We start from the raw sequence: 21,812 nt of genomic DNA, 5'->3' as shown, positions 1-21,812 counted from the left end.
CATGGGGGTGGGTGGCCAGCACCACGCCCGGCCGTCTTAGACCAATAAACACATACACAGGATCACACACAGTCACACAAGCACATCAACTCGCACAAACAGTCTCACACACACAGTCACACACACACGCATAATAAGCGCAAACTCTCTCGCACCCTGCAACACAAACTCACACCCAAAATTATCGCTAAACAAAAATAACCGTTCGACTGTAAATAGATAAACTGTGGGACACAAATCACACTTAACTCAGCACACACACACAAATCACACTTAACTCGGCACACACACATGGATAACCCCGCACGTACACGCAAACTCACAACGTGGCACACAAAACTCACAATCGCACAAAAAACAAACTCACAAACTTACAAACTCACACACGACACGCACACTCGTACACCCGCACACAAACTCACAATCGCACACAAGACGTACACACACACACACTCTCGTACACACACACTCTCGCATCCACACCGCAATTTATCGCGAACCAAAAATAACTGTGCTAAATAAATATAAAAATATAAAAACTCCACGCCACGCCAACCCCGACTCGGTCAACACGCGCCCATTTAAACGCCTCCTCCTCCCCGCCTCTCTCCACCTTTAAACTCACGCCACCCTGAGCTGCGACATCACCATCGTCATCACCACCATCATCATTACCACCACCACCATCATCATCACCACCACCACCATCATCACCACCACCACCATCATCACCACCACCATCATCATCATCATCACCACCACCATCATCATCATCACCACCACCACCACCATCATCATCAGCACCATCACCATCTACTACCGTGCCCACGCCCAGTCACATCGCTCGTGCCGTCTCAAACCATTAACTATATTTTGCATGTGGCCCCCCGCTTAGAGTCCGACGATAACAAGCGGCAACACAATCCGTAATGTCATACTTTCTATTGTTCGTGATGCAGTTCGTAACGGTGGAATAACAAAGATGTCCCCCCTCCCCCCCACGTGGCCTTCATTCGTGTCGGGGCAGGGGAGGGAATGAGAGGCGACGCGTGAGATGAGTGAGAGAGGACGCGTGAGATTAGTGAGATGAGTGAGAGGCGACGCGTGAGATGAGTGAGAGAGGACGCGTGAGATGAGTGAGAGAGGACGCGTGAGATGAGTGAGAGGCGACGCGTGAGATGAGTGAGAGGCGACGCGTGAGATGCGTGAGAGGCGACGCGTGAGATGAGTGAGAGCGGACGCGTGAGATGAGTGAGAGAGGACGCGTGAGATGCGTGAGAGGCGACGCGTGAGATGAGTGAGAGAGGACGCGTGAGATGAGTGAGAGGCGACGCGTGAGATGAGTGAGAGAGGACGCGTGAGATGAGTGAGAGAGGACGCGTGAGATGAGTGAGAGAGGACGCGTGAGATGAGTGAGAGGCGACGCGTGAGATGAGTGAGAGAGGACGCGTGAGATGAGTGAGAGGCGACGCGTGAGATGAGTGAGAGGCGACGCGTGAGATGAGTGAGAGGCGACGCGTGAGATGCGTGAGAGGCGACGCGTGAGATGAGTGAGAGGCGACGCGTGAGATGAGTGAGGCGACGCGTGAGATGAGTGAGAGAGGACGCGTGAGATGCGTGAGATGAGTGAGAGAGGACGCGTGAGATGCGTGAGATGCGTGAGATGAGTGAGAGAGGACGCGTGAGATGAGTGAGAGAGGACGCGTGAGATGCGTGAGATGAGTGAGAGAGGACGCGTGAGATGCGTGAGATGCGTGAGATGCGTGAGATGAGTGAGAGAGGACGCGTGAGATGCGTGAGATGAGTGAGAGAGGACGCGTGAGATGCGTGAGATGAGTGAGAGAGGACGCGTGAGATGAGTGAGAGAGGACGCGTGAGATGAGTGAGAGAGGACGCGTGAGATGCGTGAGATGAGTGAGAGAGGACGTGTGAGATGCGTGAGATGAGTGAGAGAGGACGCGTGAGATGCGTGAGATGAGTGAGAGAGGACGCGTGAGATGCGTGAGATGCGTGAGATGAGTGAGAGAGGACGCGTGAGATGCGTGAGATGCGTGAGATGAGTGAGAGAGGACGCGTGAGATGCGTGAGATGCGTGAGATGAGTGAGAGAGGACGCGTGAGCTGCGTGAGATGAGTGACTGTAACGGAGCCACCCTGGGCCACCGTGCCCTTCCCCAGAGTTGCTGGCACGCGCGAGCGCACGACGCGCAATGGACGGGGCAATGGCGTTGCCCTCTCTGTCGACAACCCCTCGGCTGGAGAACAACCTGCTGCTGCCGACCTGTGTGTGTGTGTCTGTGTGTGTGTCTGTGTGTGTGTCTGTGTGTGTGTCTGTGTCTCTGTGTGTGTCTCTGTGTGTGTCTCTGTGTGTGTCTCTGTGTGTGTCTCTGTGTGTATCTCTGTGTGTGTCTGTGTGTGTGTGTCTGTGTGTGTGTGTCTGTGTGTGTCTCTGTGTGTGTCTGTGTGTCTGTCTCTGTCTGTCTCTGTGTGTGTCTGTGTCTCTGTGTGTGTCTGTGTCTCTATGTGTGTCTCTATGTGTGTCTGTGTGTGTCTCTGTGTGTGTCTGTGTCTCTGTGTGTCTGTGTGTGTGTCTCTGTATCTGTGTGTGTCTCGTGTGTGTGTCTATGTCTCTGTGTGTGTCTCTGTCTCTATGTGTGCCTCTATGTGTGTCTCTATGTGTGTCTATCTCTGTGTCTCTATGTGTGTCTATCTCTGTGTCTCTATGTGTGTCTATCTCTGTGTGTGTCTCTGTATCTGTGTGTCTCTGTATCTGTGTGTCTCTGTATGTGTGTCTATGTGTGTGCGTGTCGGTTCACATTCCCGCTCACGCCCAATAAGAGCGGCGAATATTTGAACCGGTATTGGGCCTCCTCTAGGTACACTCGGCCTCAAATGAATACCGTACCTTGCTGTAACACGGAGGCTTTCGCGACCAATATCATCCAGGTTTGTGGGGGGGGGGTAGATCGCGTTAGATCGCGTAAATTTACGCGATCTAACGTAAATTTACGCGATCTAACGTAAATTTACGCGATCTAACGTAAATTTACGCGATCTAACGTAAATTTACACGATCAAACGTAAAAAAAACACTTTTGGACCATACCTTGGGTGAGGTGTAATTACAAACAAAAAAACATTTGTACTGGAAAGACAAAGGCGGCCGGGAGCGGTGATGGCCACTCCCTTCGTGTACCACCCCGGCCTTAATAGGTGCTCGCTAACTTTGCCCAACAGCCAGTTGAGGCGACACTGCGCGTCTTTGTCGTGATGTAAATCGCGAATGTATTTATTGTTTACAATAAGCAATCACAACCGTCAATTAGCACAACAACAATGACGGGCTTGCATGGCTTATAACCTTTGCTTATAACCCTCAACAAAGGACCGTGTCAATTTAAACAAAGGGACACATGAGACAAACAATGATACGTGTTGCTCCGACTTGTACCATCGTAACGCATTCTGCATAGCACTGTTGTTCACACATTAACTACACACACACAGTTTAAATTGTCCTCAATCGTGAGGTTATATCACTGTAGTTTAACACACACACACCTATATACTACGCGTACACATGTTACATGCTCAATGTTATATAGGCTCACGACGGATACATTACTTACATATCGCCCTGTTACACGCAAACATACGAACAGTGTTCGATTCTCAAGTCTCAACAATGTATAATATTAACACACATATCATTGCACTTACGTACATACACATCATTACGTACATACGAACAATTAATGTTAAAATCTGTAGTCTCATAACACATTAATATATAATGTACTGTTACACACACACACAAGTTACATACAATTCCTACTCGATGTTGCCGCTATAATATCGCACCGTATCGTGCGTAGCGCCACAAACACGACGGGGGATGGAGAATGGCTCCATTAGCATGCAGACATCAACTTACGGGTCTCGTTATTATACATCGGCGTGTGTCTCTAGCCTCTACGGTGGTTCTCTTGTTAAGGTGAGAGAGAGAGATATGGAGAGAGATGGAGACACGGACGTGTGTTTACCGTGGAGGTATCGCTGCGAAGTTGCTTCCCCTCTCGGAACTTGCTCTGATCTGTTGCTTCTTCTGTTGTTTTGCAAAATTTAACCAGCAGCTGGGGCTGGGCGAGACCATTCAGTGGCGCGGGAGCGGGGGGGTAGGTGGTGGTGAAGGCTGGGGGGTTGGGGGACGGCTCAGCCACCACACGTGCGAGGCCCAGTCCATTGCGACCGCGAGTTTATAACGAGAGGGCAGCGGGGGGGGGGTTGCTGTAAAAACAACCCCCCCCCTGCTGATTGTGTTGGCACGCGTTGGTACATCCCAACAATTTTTTGCTTGCCCGTGTTGCGAATGTGTTTGTGTGGTTTCTTTGGGCTCCGTGTGTGCGCATGTTGCAGAGCATCTTTGTGAATCCACTGCTGGATGAACAGGGCATTTCCTCACTCATATGCGGGTCATTGAGGGTAATTTGACCATACTTCACCATGCTGGTCAAGTTACCCTTCATGCTATAAAACGTTATTATTATACTGACGTATATTTTTGTATGTATCTCATGCCTATAGTTGCTCGTGTATTTAAATAAGCATGTGGATTGTTTTTTTTAAATGTTGCTCTGTATTAAGGAAAGCAAGTTGTGTTGTGCAATCGGCGGGTGGATGCACACGTGACGGTGGTTGGGTTTGGGCTGGTTACAAACATGTGGTGGAAGAGGGGGAAAAGTGGAATGCGGAGCCGCATTCTCTGGAGCGTGGAGTCCGATTTCCGGAGCGTGGAGTCACAACTACCGATGTAACTTCCACGGATTTCTACATCACAATGGGACATGCATTTAATCGATGTAACTTCCACGGATTTCTACATCACAATGGGACATGCATTTAATCGATGTAACTTCCACGGAATTCTACATCACAATGGGACATGCATTTAATCGATGTAACTTCCACGGATTTCTACATCACAATGGGACATGCATTTAATCGATGTAACTTCCACGGATGTCTACATCACAATGGGACATGCATTTAATCGATGTAACTTCCACGGATTTCTACATCACAATGGGACATGCATTTAATCGATGTAACTTCCACGGATTTCTACATCACAATGGCACGTGCATTTAATCGATGTAACTTCCACGGATTTCTACATCACAATGGGACATGCATTTAATCGATGTAACTTCCACGGATTTCTACATCACAATGGGACATGCATTTAATCGATGTAACTTCCACGGATTTCTACATCACAATGGGACGTGCATTTAATCGATGTAACTTCCACGGATTTCTACATCACAATGGGACATGCATTTAATCGATGTAACTTCCACGGATTTCTACATCACAATGGGACATGCATTTAATCGATGTAACTTCCACGGATTTCTACATCACAATGGGACATGCATTTAATCGATGTAACTTCCACGGATTTCTACATCACAATGGGACATGCATTTAATCGATGTAACTTCCACGGATTTCTACATCACAATGGCACGTGCATTTAATCGATGTAACTTCCACGGATTTCTACATCACAATGGGACATGCATTTAATCGATGTAACTTCCACGGATTTCTACATCACAATGGGACATGCATTTAATCGATGTAACTTCCACGGATTTCTACATCACAATGGGACGTGCATTTAATCGATGTAACTTCCACGGATTTCTACATTACAATGGGACATGCATTTAATCGATGTAACTTCCACGGATTTCTACATCACAATGGGACATGCATTTACTCGATGTAACTTCCACGGATGTCTACATCACAATGGGCCATGCATTTAATCGATGTAACTTCCACGGATTTCTACATCACAATGGGACGTGCATTTAATCGATGTAACTTCCACGGATTTCTACATCACAATGGGACATGCATTTAATCGATGTAACTTCCACGGATTTCTACATCACAATGGGACGTGCATTTAATCGATGTAACTTCCACGGATTTCTACATCACAATGGCACGTGCATTTAATCGATGTAACTTCCACGGATTTCTACATCACAATGGCACGTGCATTTAATCGATGTAACTTCCACGGATTTCTACATCACAATGGGCCATGCATTTAACCCAAGGAGCACACAGACTCACACATCTATCTTGCACGTGTCCCTGGCAAGCAATGCTTTCTCTGTGTACATGACGGAACGTTGTACATGCACAGCTCTTATTGTTACTCCACTGCTGGATTAGGGGGGAGGAGGAGGGGGCTCTCCCCACGCCACGCCGGGGGAAGTATGGTCAAGATCACGTCACTCAGTACACCTGTACCTGGTCACTCACTACACCTTGTCACTCACTACACCCTGTCACTCAGTACACCTGTACCTGGTCACTCACTACACCTTGTCACTCACTACACCTTGTCACTCACTACACCTGTACCTGGTCACTCACTACACCTGCACCTTGTCACTCACTACACCTGTACCTGGTCACTCACTACACCTGTACCTGGTCACTCACTACACCTGTACCTGGTCACTCACTACACCTGTACCTGGTCACTCACTACACCTTGTCACTCACTACACCTGTACCTTGTCACTCACTACACCTGTACCTGGTCACTCACTACACCTGTACCTGGTTACTCACTACACCTGTACCTTGTCACTCACTACACCTGTACCTGGTTACTCACTACACCTTGTCACTCACTACACCTGTACCTGGTTACTCACTACACCTGTGCCTGGTCACTCACTACACCTGTACCTGGTCACTCACTACACCTGTACCTGGTCACTCACTACACCTTGTCACTCACTACACCTGTACCTTGTCACTCACTACACCTGTACCTGGTTACTCACTACACCTTGTCACTCACTACACCTGTACCTGGTCACTCACTACACCTGTACCTGGTTACTCACTACACCTGTACCTTGTCACTCACTACACCTGTACCTGGTTACTCACTACACCTTGTCACTCACTACACCTGTACCTGGTCACTCACTACACCTGTACCTTGTCACTCACTACACCTGTACCTGGTTACTCACTACACGTGTACCTGGTTACTCACTACACCTGTACCTGGTTACTCACTACACCTGTACCTTGTCACTCACTACACCTGTACCTTGTCACTCACTACACCTGTACATCACAACAGCGTCAGCTTGATTCATGAATCGGCATTCACTGAGACACTTCGGTGACCGCAACCCAGGGGCGGTCAGTGGCCTCCTCGCCTCTCTTCTGCCGCTGCCACCGCGAGTTTTGGCCCCGTGAGTGTCGCTCGCCGATGCCTCCACTCGTGGTGACGCTGCCGTCTACCAGGCTGACCAGAGCCGGGTTATCCGAGTAGCAAAGGTAGCTACGTATGTAGTAGTAGCTACCATATGTATAGTAGTAGTTACCACATATGTAGTAGTAGCTACCACATATGCAGTAGCTACGTATGTGGTAGCTACTACATATGTGGTAGCTACTACAACAACACACTCACTTACCCACACACACTCACCCACCCACACACACTCACCCACCTACTCACACTCACCCACCCACACTCACCCACCCACACACACCACTCACCCACCCACAGACACTCACCCACCTACTCACCTATTCACTCACGCCACTCCGTCACCACACTGCAGGTTACAACACGTGTCTCTCTCTCTCTGATGGTTCTCGAGCACTGTTCCACTGTGTAATTCTTTCCCATCGTCTATTTACCCAAGTTCTTACAACATGCTCATTTAAAAAAATGTTAAGTATGAATTATTATCTCAGCTTTAATTGTGCTGATTGTTGCTCTCCACTTGGTATTGTGTGCCTTAGGGCCCTGCGCTCAGAACCATGATAAACAAGTATATTGGAGGATCCTGGCTGCTGATGAGACCCAAGAGGTCAAACCCGGTTCAGAGTTTGCACGTTTCATTTATATTTGCTTGTATCTCTGTAGTGTCATCCTAATAACCCAAGGGTTGATGTCCATGACAGACAATTTTCATCTTTAACTATCTTCAGCGTATGTGTGTTGAACTACTTTCGCACCGTACATAGCCAACCCTGCTAATCGGAGGTGCGTCTCTCTCGGAGAGTTACGTCCCACCGTCTCACATTGTCCCGACAATCGATCCGTTTCATTGCTCTCCGACTTGCTTCCCTTGCGGAGACAATCACCATTGTCACAGCACGGCAGGCGACACACACGAGTTTTATCTCGTTCGTGCTGGTGACGGCCAGGTGACCAATTGTTCAGCAGCCCTTTGGAGACGCGCGCGCGTCTTGATGCGGGGCTGCAGAGCAGCGGTGCACAGCACGGACAGCGCAACCCCGCAGACTCGGCAATCACACGCACCAGCAGCACCACCATTGCAGAGAGATGCTACGACAACAGGGCTATCTCCTAAAACGTCGCCTATACATTTTCATATGTTTATTTTGGTCCATTTAGGACAGAATGTGTCGATTTTTTTTCATTTTAATTGTGGGTCGGAGAGTCTCTCTGCCGTTCCAGATGACTACCAACCTACCGGTCCGGGCTATACATCCCCATAGTGCAAACCCCTGTAAACGAGTCTTGAGATTTTAGTAGGACTTTTGTGTTGCACGCCCCTGCCATCTAAACCATTCTACGGTGTCACCAGGGTATTTTTACTCTGTTATGCAATTTGCGTAAAGGCGCTATAAATAAATATAAAAATACGATCAGATATCAAGTAACGCACGTGACCGTTTTTGCATTCATCTCTCTCTCTCTCTCCCATTTTATTGTTGTTGTTGTTGTCGGGTCCCTGCGTGCGCACCACTAAAGCTGGACCCTTGTGTAAGAAGCCAGGGGGCCACCCCCGCCTCCTACCCCCATCACTCCCTGTCACCGCTGGCTCGTCAAGCTGCCGCCTCGGAGTCCACCGAAGGCGCAGCCACTGCGAGGCTGAGACAGCCGTGCGCGCTGGGATGCCGCGGAACTGGGGGCACCACCACCACCGCCACCACCGCCACCACCACCGCCACCACCACCGCCACCACCACCGCCACCACCACCGCCACCACCACCACCGCCGCCACCACCACCGCCACCACCACCGCCACCACCGCCACCGCCACCACCACCACCACCGCCACCACCACCGCTGCCACCACCGCCGCCGCCACCACCACCACCGCCACCACCGCCACCATCGCCACCACCACCGCCACCACCACCACCGCCGCCACCACCGCCGCCACCACCGCCACCACCACCACCGCCACGACCACCACCGCCACCGCCGCCACCGCCACCACCGCCGCCACCACCACCACCGCCACTTTACAAACAGCGGAGGGGGGAGGGGCGGAATGATTTTGCAATCGTGGGGGGGGGCATGAAGACACGCGGGGGCCGGGATCGAGATCGCGTCGTAGATGTGACGCAGTGAGAGTTGTCTGTGGGAAGGAGCTGCGGTCGAGGGGGACGGGACAAGGGGTGGCTTAGCCATTTGCCCATCTGCCCGGTGGTTGGGGTCAACTGTTTACGATGTCATGACCAGGTCACTGTCTGGCGTGATGCGTGGAGCTGCAGCATCGAGGGGAACGTTTTGTTGGAGCGAAGAGGTCAGGCGATCAGGCAGGGCTGAGAGATGAATTGCGGCAGCATCTCAGGACTGCGATGAGTGATTGTGGCATCGTAGCATCGGCGCGGAGAGGTCTTCACTCAACAGTGGATAGAGCGTGCCCACTGCTGCTGCTGCTGCAGCTGATGTCCATGGGCGTGAGCTGTTGCGATGCATTTGTGGGGCACCTGCTTGTGCGAAGGTGACCTTGGAGAGGGGAAAGACTCGGTAATGAGTTCTGTACAGCAGGTCAATTAAGCTATTCATTCTTCAATAACAAGGACATTGCCCCAAACTAAGCAACAAGCCACGATGTTTGTGTGAACTTTGAGATGACCCCCCCCCCCCCCCACGGAGCGATACGAATCTCCATCGCGTTTATTGCGAGAGTCGTTTATTCCACCGCGTCTCAGTGTTTTTGTGTTTCACGGCCCAGGGTTCATCGAGTTCATCACACCACGGGGCCAAAGTCACCTCCAGACTGCGCGCTCACCTGAGGTGACTCAAGCGGCCGATCCATGGGGTGGTGGAGAAAACGCCCCCCACGAGCAAGGCCATAAAGAATCAAACGAAAGTTCGGCACGCCGGGGCTCGGGAGCTCGGGGGCGACCCCGTCGTGTGACCCAACTTCTCATGGGTAAACACACAAAAACCCACGCCCCTTCACAAAAAGGGCGTTTTATCACTTTCCGTGCACGTTACCCGCTGTGACATATCAGTGTCCCACGAACGAGGGTGGCGACATGTTAACTACCTCGCCTGGTCGTGGGTTCGATCCCGACCTTTGACGCTTGCTGTACATTCAGAGTGTGAATGTTTCCTCTACCCGTGGTCGCGTGGATTGTTCTCTTGAGGCCGTCCCGGGTTTTCCTTTCACGTTTAGAAACATGCGCGGAGAGAATTTAGCTGCGATCAATGTCCACGTGATAAGCCGACAGGCTGTGACTGACAATCATTTGTGGCCAGGTTGCTTGTGAAAAAGATCCGTATGGCTCAGTGGGCCTTACCTGGTAAAAAAAATGTAAATAGTAATTTTTTTATTGTTTAGTTTTTAAAGAAAATGGGAACCAATGCGGGAAAAGTGCGCTGAAGACCAGTATCGAGAATCGCGCTCTTGGAATGAAATGTTCACCGAGAGACGCGGAGAGAGAGAGAGAGAACACGCCACTTTGGGAACGTTGCGTCGAGGTGGAGACATCGCACTGATTGCCGGGTATCAGTGCGGCTCTCACCCCGCGAGGATATTGACGGCTGACATTGCAGGTCGACTTGGGCAGGACACGTTACGAGAGGGGGGCAGTGCCCCCCCCCCCCGTGAGCAAGGGTTGACCCCACAGATGTGAGACGTTACATCCAGATCGACGCGTGCGTGTGAAAGCGGTGGCGTAGCGGTTAGCGCCGCGCTGTGTTGCGAACCCGGCCACTCGAGTTCGATTCCTGCTCGCGGTCAACACCAGTGACGAATATCTGAACTCGTCCTGGGCCTCCCCTAGATCTACTCAGCCTTAAATGATTACCTGGTGCGGTGTGCAAACACTGCGCTGCTGGTGTAGGAGCTGTCGTGTTTGATGCTCGGGGGAAGAAAACCCCACTGAGCAAGGGGAACGCACGCGGCGATCGGCAGAGATGACATCGCATCGACTCATCAGAGAGCTCGGGCAGAATACGGCGCTGGATGGTGGCGGGCGGTGAAGGGTAAAGGTGGAGTGGAGAAGACTAAAGGTGGAGTGGTGAAGGGTAAAGGTGGAGTGGTGAAGGCTAAAGGTGGAGTGGTGAAGACTAAAGGTGGAGTGGTGAAGACTAAAGGTGGAGTGGTGAAGGGTAAAGGTGGAGTGGTGAAGGGTAAAGGTGGAGTGGTGAAGGCTAAAGGTGGAGTGGTGAAGACTAAAGGTGGAGTGGTGAAGACTAAAGGTGGAGTGGTGAAGACTAAAGGTGGAGTGGTGAAGGGTAAAGGTGGAGTGGTGAAGGGTAAAGGTGGAGTGGTGAAGACTAAAGGTGGAGTGGTGAAGACTAAAGGTGGAGTGGTGAAGACTAAAGGTGGAGTTGTGAAGGGTAAAGGTGGAGTGGTGAAGACTAAAGGTGGAGTGGTGAAGACTAAAGGTGGAGTGGTGAAGACTAAAGGTGGAGTGGTGAAGACTAAAGGTGGAGTGGTGAAGGGTAAAGGTGGAGTGGTGAAGACTAAAGGTGGAGTGGTGAAGGCTAAAGGTGGAGTGGTGAAGGGTAAAGGTGGAGTGGTGAAGACTAAAGGTGGAGTGGTGAAGGCTAAAGGTGGAGTGGTGAAGACTAAAGGTGGAGTGGTGAAGACTAAAGGTGGAGTGGTGAAGGGTAAAGGTGGAGTGGTGAAGACTAAAGGTGGAGTGGTGAAGGGTAAAGGTGGAGTGGTGAAGACTAAAGGTGGAGTGGTGAAGACTAAAGGTGGAGTGGTGAAGGGTAAAAGTGGAGTGGTGAAGACTAAAGGTGGAGTGGTGAAGGGTAAAGGTGGAGTGGTGAAGGGTAAAGGTGGAGTGGTGAAGGGTAAAGGTGGAGTGGTGAAGGGTAAAGGTGGAGTGGTGAAGACTAAAGGTGGAGTGGTGAAGACTAAAGGTGGAGTGGTGAAGGGTAAAGGTGGAGTGGTGAAGGGTAAAGGTGGAGTGGTGAAGGGTAAAGGTGGAGTGGTGAAGGGTAAAGGTGGAGTGGTGAAGGGTAAAGGTGGAGTGGTGAAGGGTAAAGGTGGAGTGGTGAAGACTAAAGGTGGAGTGGTGAAGACTAAAGGTGGAGTGGTGAAGACTAAAGGTGGAGTGGTGAAGGGTAAAGGTGGAGTGGTGAAGGGTAAAGGTGGAGTGGTGAAGACTAAAGGTGGAGTGGTGAAGACTAAAGGTGGAGTGGTGAAGACTAAAGGTGGAGTGGTGAAGACTAAAGGTGGAGTGGTGAAGGGTAAAGGTGGAGTGGTGAAGACTAAAGGTGGAGTGGTGAAGACTAAAGGTGGAGTGGTGAAGGGTAAAGGTGGAGTGGTGAAGACTAAAGGTGGAGTGGTGAAGGGTAAAGATGGAGTGGTGAAGGGTAAAGGTGGAGTGGTGAAGGGTAAAGGTGGAGTGGTGAAGACTAAAGGTGGAGTGGTGAAGACTAAAGGTGGAGTGGTGAAGGGTAAAGGTGGAGTGGTGAAGGGTAAAGGTGGAGTGGTGAAGGGTAAAGGTGGAGTGGTGAAGACTAAAGGTCGAGTGGTGATGACTCGCTGGGGATGGAGGTTTTGTTGTGGTTGTTGTTGTGCGACTCGGTGGGGAAGGAGGTTTTGTTAAGGTTGTGAAACGTGATTCATAAGAAGGAATAAGACAAAATAACAACTTTACCAACAACAAATTTGTGCTCATGTTGGTGCGCTCATCTCCTGCCAAAGGGATGGGCTGTGCGGGGTCCGTATGTCTGGAAGCGTTGTGCAACGTTCACCCAAAATAATCATTTAAAAAAAATACAAATCTGGCGAGCCGGAGTGAAAGCTTGGGCAACACCCTACAGTAAATATAATGAGTTCAATAATACAAAACGTATTAAGTGCTGCCACGGTAGGATTGTGGGTTACATCTATAATAAACAGAAATGTATCTGTCGTCACAACATTGCATTTTATTTGTCGTTAACATTTCAGTGTGGACTCAGTGTGGTGTGTACTCAGTGTGGTGTGTGTACTCAGTGTGGTGTGTGTACTCAGTGTGGTGTGTGTACTCAGTGTGGTGTGTGTACTCAGTGTGGTGTGTGTACTCAGTGTGTACTCAGTGTGGTGTGTGTACTCAGTGTGGTGTGTGTACTCAGTGTGGTGTGTGTACTCAGTGTGGTGTGTGTACTCAGTGTGGTGTGTGTACTCAGTGTGTACTCAGTGTGGTGTGTACTCAGTGTGGTGTGTACTCAGTGTGGTGTGTGTACTCAGTGTGGTGTGTGTACTCAGTGTGTACTCAGTGTGGTGTGTACTCAGTGTGGTGTTTACTCAGTGTGGTGTGTACTCAGTGTGGTGTGTACTCAGTGTGATGCGTGTACTCAGTGTGGTGTGTGTACTCAGTGTGGTGTGTGTACTCAGTGTGTACTCAGTGTGGTGTGTACTCAGTGTGGTGTGTACTCAGTGTGGTGTGTGTACTCAGTGTGGTGTGTGTACTCAGTGTGGTGTGTGGACTCAGCGCTCTGTGTGGACTCTGTATGGTGTGGACTCTGTATGGACTCAGCACTCTGTGTGGACTCAGCACTCTGTATGGACTCTGTATGGACTCAGCACTCTGTATGGACTCAGCACTCTGTATGGACTCTGTGTGGACTCTGTATGGACTCAGCACTCTGTGTTGACTCTGTGTTGACTCTGTATGGACTCAGCACTCTGTATGGACTCAGCACTCTGGACTCAGCACTCTGTATGGACTCAGCACTCTGTATGGACTCAGCACTCTGTGTGGACTCTGTGTGGACTCTGTATGGACTCAGCACTCTGTATGGACTCAGCACTCTGTATGGACTCAGCACTCTGTGTGAACTCTGTGTGGACTCTGTATGGACTCAGCACTCTGTGTGGACTCAGCACTCTGTATGGACTCTGTGTGTGTTTTTCCCAGCAGCTATCAATGAGGCAGGCGATTTCAGGACCGGTGCCATCTTCTCGCCCTCTCGTGAGCAGAGGGAAGACCTCTGAAACAAACGCGGCCGGGTGGCACAATGGGTCTGCCCCCCACCCCCCCCACACGCGGCTGCCCCTCTCCTGTGGGGCAGCATGGACGGCGCCGAGGGTCGCGGCGTGGCCAGCGACAGAGCCCCCCCCCCGCCCCCCACTGACCGTGCACCGTCAAAGCCCCCCCGTGACAAATCCCCAACGCGCCCCTTCACTTCCAGATTCCACGTCAAGAAGAAGAAGACGAAGCGAAGCGTCACGATGACAGCCTCTCTCAGCGAGCGTCAGACATTCCTCCTGATTCTCGATCGTCATCATCGTCGTCATCATCATCATCGTCGTCATCATTATCATCGTCATCATCGTCGTCATCGACATCATCGCGCGGCGCTTTCAGGTGCGCTGCTTCTGCGGCCGTCTGGAACGCTCTTCCCTTCCGATAGTGGGAAGCCACCAGAGCCACGTGCACTTTTACACCGTCGCCTCGATTGAAAACTCTTTCCTGTCCTACTGCTATTTGTGTTTAGTTTGTTGTCCTTCCCCCGCGCCTCAGATTAGCCACGGTTGGCTACGTAACGACGCGAAAGAAGTTCTACGTACAGACATCATCAGCGGCAGACAATCGAAGCCAACTTTCCGCCGCTGCCGGCTTCTCACAAAGACGACGAAGACGACGACAGGGCTGCTCGTGCGGAACCCGGCACGTTCGGGTAACGGCGCAACGCGTTGCACCTCCGTGATGCAACCCATCGCCCCCCCCCCACTCGCCGTGACTCCCATTCGTATGCCGGCGTCAAAGTCCATTAAACAACCAGCTTGAGGTGCGTGCTGCAACGTCTGGCGAACAGCGGTACTCTGCGTCGCACGCAGCTACGGGGGAGAGGTGGCCCCGAGCCTCCTCGCCTGGGTGACTCGTTAATGTGGCCAGCGCGCATTATGGATCATTACAGAGCACTGATTCATTTTAATCATTAGTGCCCCCATCATAATGGCCATGTCGTGATGCTGGGATTGTGCGTGCACTCATGGTAACAGGGTTATTTGCATTGTGCCAGCATCGTTTTACAATTTTCCCGTTAATACAAAGGGGTTTATTCCGTAGTAATACATCGTTGTTGTTGTTGAAGGCTTTGTGTAGGTACTCTACTATTCGTGTAATTATTCATCTGCCTATTAACAAACTGAGTCTTTAGAACAACATTAAAAAAATGTAATTCTCATTGAGTTAAGCGCGGTCTACAACTCCTAACCTTGTCCCTCTGGTCTGTGTGTTTATACGCTATGATGAAGGGCCTTCGCCCGAAACGTCGCCGATTAAATACAGGGTGCTTAAAATGTTTTTTACACTTATATGGGACTTTCGTTTTTAATGGAAAAAGAACGGATACTACTACACTGTAACATGATAACAAATGTAATGTTAATAACTTAAAAAGTCAAAGAGTCTCCACTTATTCGTCATCATTGTCAACACGTGGCTGTAATCTTCTCCAAGTAGTCTCCAGAGCCAAGGGGCAGCACATTTATCGTGGCATTGTTAGAAATTCTCAGAAGTGTGCACACTAACACACTCACACGTCCCCACTCACTCACTTACACGTCCCCACTCACACACTCACCCGTCCCCACTCACACACTCACACGTCCCCACTCACACACTTACACGTCCCCACTTACACACTCACACGTCCCCACTCACACGTCCCCACTCACACGTCCCCACTCACACACTCACACGTCCCCACTCACACGTCCCCACTAACACACTCACACGTCCCCACTCACACGTCCCCACTCACACACTCACATGTCCCCACTCACACGTCCCCACTCACACACTCACACACTCACACGTCCCCACTCACACACTCACACGTCCCCACTCACACACTCACACACTCACACGTCCCCACTCACACGTCCCCTCTCACACACTCACACGTCCCCACTCACACACTCACACGTCCCCACTCACACGTCCCCACTCACACACTCACACGTCCCCACTAACACACTCACACGTCCCCACTCACACACTCACACGTCCCCACTCACACACTCACACGTCCCCACTCACACACTCACACGTCCCCACTAACACACTCACACGTCCTCACTAACACACTCACACGTCCCCACTCACACACTCACACGTCCCCACTAACACACTCACACGTCCCCGCTCACACGTCCCCACTCACACACTCACACGTCCTCACTAACACACTCACACACTCACACGTCCCCACTAACACACTCACACGTCCCCACTCACACACTCACACGTCCCCACTAACACACTCACACGTCCCCACTCAGACTCTCACACGTCCCCACTCACACACTCACACACTCTCACACGTCCCCACTAACACACTCACACGTCCCCACTAACACACTCACACGTCCCCACTCACACACTCACACATCCCCACTCACACACTCACACGTCCCCACTCACACACTCACACGTCCCCACTCACACGTCCCCACTCACACACTTACACGTCCCCACTCACACACTCACACATCCCCACTCACACGTCCCCACTCACACACTCACACGTCCCCACTAACACACTCACACGTCCCCACTCACACGTCCCCACTCACACGTCCCCACTCACACACTCACACGTCCCCACTCACACGTCCTCACTAACACACTCACACGTCCCCACTCACACGTCCTCACTAACACACTCACACGTCCCCACTCACACGTCCCCACTCACACGTCCCCACTCACACACTCACACGTCCCCACTCGCACTGGGCCTGTGCTCGGAGCACGTGCCTCGCACTGGGCCTGTGCTCGGAGCACGTGCCTCGCACTGGGCCTGTGCTCGGAGCACGTGCCTCGAACTGGGCCTGTGCTCGGAGCACGTGCCTCGCACTGGGCCTGTGCTCGGAGCACGTGCCTCACACTCGGGCAGCTGGGAGTTCAACCGCTTGTTGACCATGGGCCCAGCTGCCAATTCCTCCGTGGTTCAATCGGCGCGCGCGTGCCACTCCCCGTCTCTCCGTGTTTCTTTGCTCACTTGTCAGTCGTCGTTCCTTGCTCTCAGTCGCACGTTCATTTATAATCTTCAGACCTATCTCGTCTGCCCGAAATTCACACTCCCTCTATCCAATTGTGTCCTTGAATGATTAACCAATTCTGTTTAGCGCACTCGATGTTAAGTTACACTGCTCTGTGATCGTTATTATTTGTATTCTTTGATTGTTTGACATGTTGATGATTTCCCATTCCAGTCGTGTACACACGTCCAGTCAAGAGTTGTAAGCCAGACTCGAAGTTAATCTGCAGAGGTGAATGTGTAGGTTCTGCTATCGCGAGCCACGTTTATTTAACACAGTGCAGTCCGCACAGGTCACCCCCAAACGCGTTCCCTCTGCGAGCCCGTTAATCAGTGACCAATAATAGATTAACCCCAGCGATAAACATTAGCCAATTGTTTACTCTGGGTATTAAAATAAAGAGAATGTTTGGCAACGCTTTAGCAAAATATTACCGTGTGTAATTAATCATTATTGTTACTCGTGCAGAATATTCACACATGAAACCAAGAGAAAAACACTTTTTTATGATGGAAAAATATAAGCTCAGTGTAATCTTCAGCAAAAAAATGCGCTCGTACAAGATTGTCCACAATCTCGTTTGTTTTTCAACGTTCCTGCGATTTGCTGACGCACCAAATCAGTTGGCATCTTTGTCCCCATGACAATCTGACTCGATTGTTTCTGCCGCCGAGTGGTGGAGGGTTCTGCTTAAAGGAATTGAAATTTGGTACCCCCATTATAATCCGACTCAAAATAAACAAATAATGAATCATAATAATCATCATGTTTTTATTTTCACGGAAGCCTAAGTATGAAATTACTTTCCTATTGCTCGACTTCAAGTTGCTTTGTTCGTTTAGCCGGTTGAGAACTCACGAGATGTAGATTCGAGTCTCATTTGCAAGCGCCACCTGGGACACCAAAGTGACAAGTGAGTGGCGACGCTGTAGATGGAGTCAAGTCACGTGGTCGGTCATGAATAACATGACCACGTCACACACATCACACACACTTTGCACACGATGAACACACGATGAACACACGATGAACACACGATGAACACACGATGAACACATGATGAACACACGATGAACACACGATGAACACATGATGAACACATGATGAACACATGATGAACACATGATGAAAACACGATGAACACATGATGAACACATGATGAACACACGATGAACACATGATGAACACACGATGAACAGACTATGAACACTTGATAAACACACGATGAACACTTGATGAACACTTGATGAACACACGATGAACACACGATGAACACACGATGAACACATGATGAACACACGATGAACACACGATGAACACACGATGAACACATGATGAACACACGATGAACACATAATGGACACATACTGGACACACGATGAACACATGATGAACACACGATGAACACATAATGGACACATACTGGACACACGATGAACACACGATGAACACACGATGAACACACGATGAACACTTGATGAACACATGATGAACACACGATGAACACACGATGAACACACGATGAACACATAATGGACACATACTGGACACACGATGAACACACGATGAACACACGATGAACACACGATGAACACTTGATGAACACATGATGAACACACGATGAACACACGATGAACGCGTGACGCGTCGAGACGAGCCGATGCGTCCGTCAGCAGCCTGAACGTCGATGGTTTGGTTCTGATTCCTAAAACTGCGGAACCGAGACTCTGAGTGGCACTCCTCCCGGAACGTCGTGCACAGGGGATGCCGCACCAGTGCCCCTGAGCGTCTGGCGCAGCGAGACCCTAAGAGGAGTACCCCGAGAAACCCCACGTGGGGTCACGCTCAACAATTCATGCGGATAGGTTGGAAACCAACTTGCTACACTGCCCTCTGCTCATTACACAGTAGCCGAGCGGAATGGAAGTCTCAGGCTTGAAATGATCTCTGTGCGATCCACCAATCCCACCTCCAGTACACTGCCCGATCGTCCTTCACAGCACAGAACCATTGGACTTGTCACATCGACTCAGTGCCCGTTCTACAGATACGAAGGAGGAGGCATCAGCATCGTCGTCGTCATCACAGCGATGCGACACTCTGATACTCCATACGCAATCATGCGGCGCATTAACGACGAGGGGGTTGGAGGTTGACTACACACACGACGAGGGGGCTGGAGGCTGACTACACACACGACGAGGGGGCTGGAGGTTGACTACACACACGACGAGGGGGTTGGAGGTTGACTACACACACGACGAGGGGGTTGGAAGTTGACTACACACACGACGAGGAGGCTGGAGGTTGACTACACACACGACGAGGGGGCTGGAGGTTGACTACACACACGACGAGGGGGCTGGAGGTTGACTACACACACGACGAGGGGGCTGGAGGCTGACTTCACACACGCGGAGTGGAAGCGGCGAGCACGTGTTCCCACTTCAGCGTCACAGTTCGGCCTTTGTGACGTCGCCCACCGCGTCTGGCACTTGCCGGGTTCGGGAATTCTTTGACATGGGGGGGGGGGGGGGGGAGTTCACCGGCGGCTTTAGCGGGCGGAGATTTGTCGCGGCGGAGCAGGCGCCAAGGTCGCGGGGTCAAAGTCGAGCCGGGACGAGGGAGGGCAGGCACCGCGAGACGACGCCGCCGCCGCGCGTGCTCGCCCCCCATCCGTGTCAAGACACCGGCGGGAGGCGTGCGCCACGGGCAATGGCCTCGAGCTTTGTGGATTTGTCATCAGAAGCATTTGGAACGAGCAAGCTGCACGGACCGATTAGCAGCAACGTTGCAGTGAAGATCAAGCGGCTGGAATGCGGACAGAATAAAGACTGCGCAACGTCTTCCATCGCTCGAGCGAGCTCTTCTCGCTTGGTGGCCCTGATGCTGCCGTGGTGGGGATTCCACATTCCCGTGGCACGGTGTGGCGACTGATATCGCGACACGGGACCACAGCGCTTGGGCGATCGTTGACGTCCGGGTCTGGCTGCTCTCCCCACTCGCGAAAACCGTGAGCGAGTTACAAACCCCACGGCGTTGGAGATGCAATATGCACGAACGACACCGCGATATGTCAATGATACAACATAAACAACATCATCATCATCATTTCGATTTAAAGCTTTCGTGACTGCAAGGATTCATCTTCTTTGGTTCTTTCGGTAAAGTCACGTAGAATGAGAATAAAATAATAAATTGATATTGTGTTATTTTATTTTATCAATTTATTATTTTATTCTCATTCTACGTGACTTTACCGAAAGAACCAAAGAAGATCATCATCATCCTCGACGACGACGCTCCACCAAGTCATGCTCGGCTGGAGCGGTGGAGCAGTGGGTCCGTGTACCGCGCGCGATGAACCCAGTGACCTGCCCGTGCCTTTGGCTCCTGGCCACGGCTGACATTGGTGGCGAGTGATTACCTCCCAGGGGCCCTGCATGGGGCCTCCCTTCCTCCGCAACCCGCACGCGGCAGCGCGGCCGTGCGGCGTGGCCACATCCAGAGATGCCCCCCAGTCGCAGCGCAGCCTGGGCGGCGTGCGGACAACATCCGGCGATTGAATGACAAAGGATTGCATCCTGTAGCTTCATTATTCTATAGACCCGCTCGTTCAACAGCGTAGGCTTTCGCAACCAACATCGTGGCTACAAGTAGATGTTCGGGTCATGTTGCCGCGTGAGTCAAACGCGTGTCGTACACCCTCCGCCACCCGACACGGCTAATTAACAGTTATGGCCGTGATGACCAGACACTGCCAATGCGTTATTTCTCCTTCCACCTCCAAATGTCCACTCCCCATTCCGCGTCCTCGGTCAACCCCGAGCTGTCCCCAGCGTGAGCCGCACAGCCGTCACAAAGCTGTCACGCTTGTTCCTCACGTGACAACTTCATGCATTGGCCGTGTCAGGTGGTGGGGGGGGTGTACAACACACGCGCTACTCACGCGACGTGAGCCAAAACACCCACTTGTGAATCTCGCGGTACCCATCTTGTGAAGCCAGAAGCGGGTTTCTGATCGACTGGGGTCGACTGCACGACAGAAGAATGTCAACTCAGCTCACAAAGCCTCTCGCTGGCGATGAGAGTCGGGCACACTCAGCGCACTGCCGCCTCGGGCACGAGAAACAAACTGGAACCGTGGAGAATGAGCCGGGGATGAGACGTGGGTGGCTGTCGGTTACGCAGCGTGGTCCGTGCCGTCGGAGACAAAGGCGCGGATGAAGTCTCACAATCGGACTATTTCTTCATACCGCAGGAGAAATCCGATGAGCTATAAAGATCTTTTTCACAGATGTCCACTCTGGCCGGGTCCAAACGTCACAACAACGACTCCACATTCGGGAGGTGCACACGGGGCAGCGGCGCGACCCGCACCACTCACTGCTGCTGCCCCTGTAGGGCCGACTGCATGATGCGGAGCGGTGGTCAGCGAACTGCGCCGTAACCCCAGTGACCTGCGATGAGCGGGCACGGTCAAAGTGCACG

At 51.4% G+C, this 21,812-nt stretch overlaps 1 protein-coding gene across 2 annotated transcripts in view; it reads right to left on the bottom strand.

Moving 5' to 3' along the window:
- The window catches only part of LOC116954100 (protein NDRG3-like), a 53,776-nt gene extending 49,612 nt beyond the window's left edge, over positions 1-4,164 (bottom strand). Inside the window, exon 1 of one of the 2 annotated variants that reach the window (XM_076052065.1) lies at positions 4,043-4,164. The gene's annotated coding sequence lies outside the window, so the exon portion shown is untranslated. The remainder of the gene's footprint in view (positions 1-4,042) is intronic. The other variant, XM_076052064.1, reaches the window with a different exon arrangement.
- Positions 4,165-21,812: the final 17,648 nt, after the last annotated feature.

The sequence above is a fragment of the Petromyzon marinus genome, chromosome 54, assembly GCF_048934315.1.
Source record: "Petromyzon marinus isolate PM22_M1 ecotype Great Lakes invasive population chromosome 54, UKy_Petmar_22M1.pri1.0, whole genome shotgun sequence".
NCBI lineage: Eukaryota > Metazoa > Chordata > Hyperoartia > Petromyzontiformes > Petromyzontidae > Petromyzon > Petromyzon marinus.
Note: the sequence above shows the minus strand (reverse complement) of the source record. Positions and strands in the feature narration are given on the sequence as shown.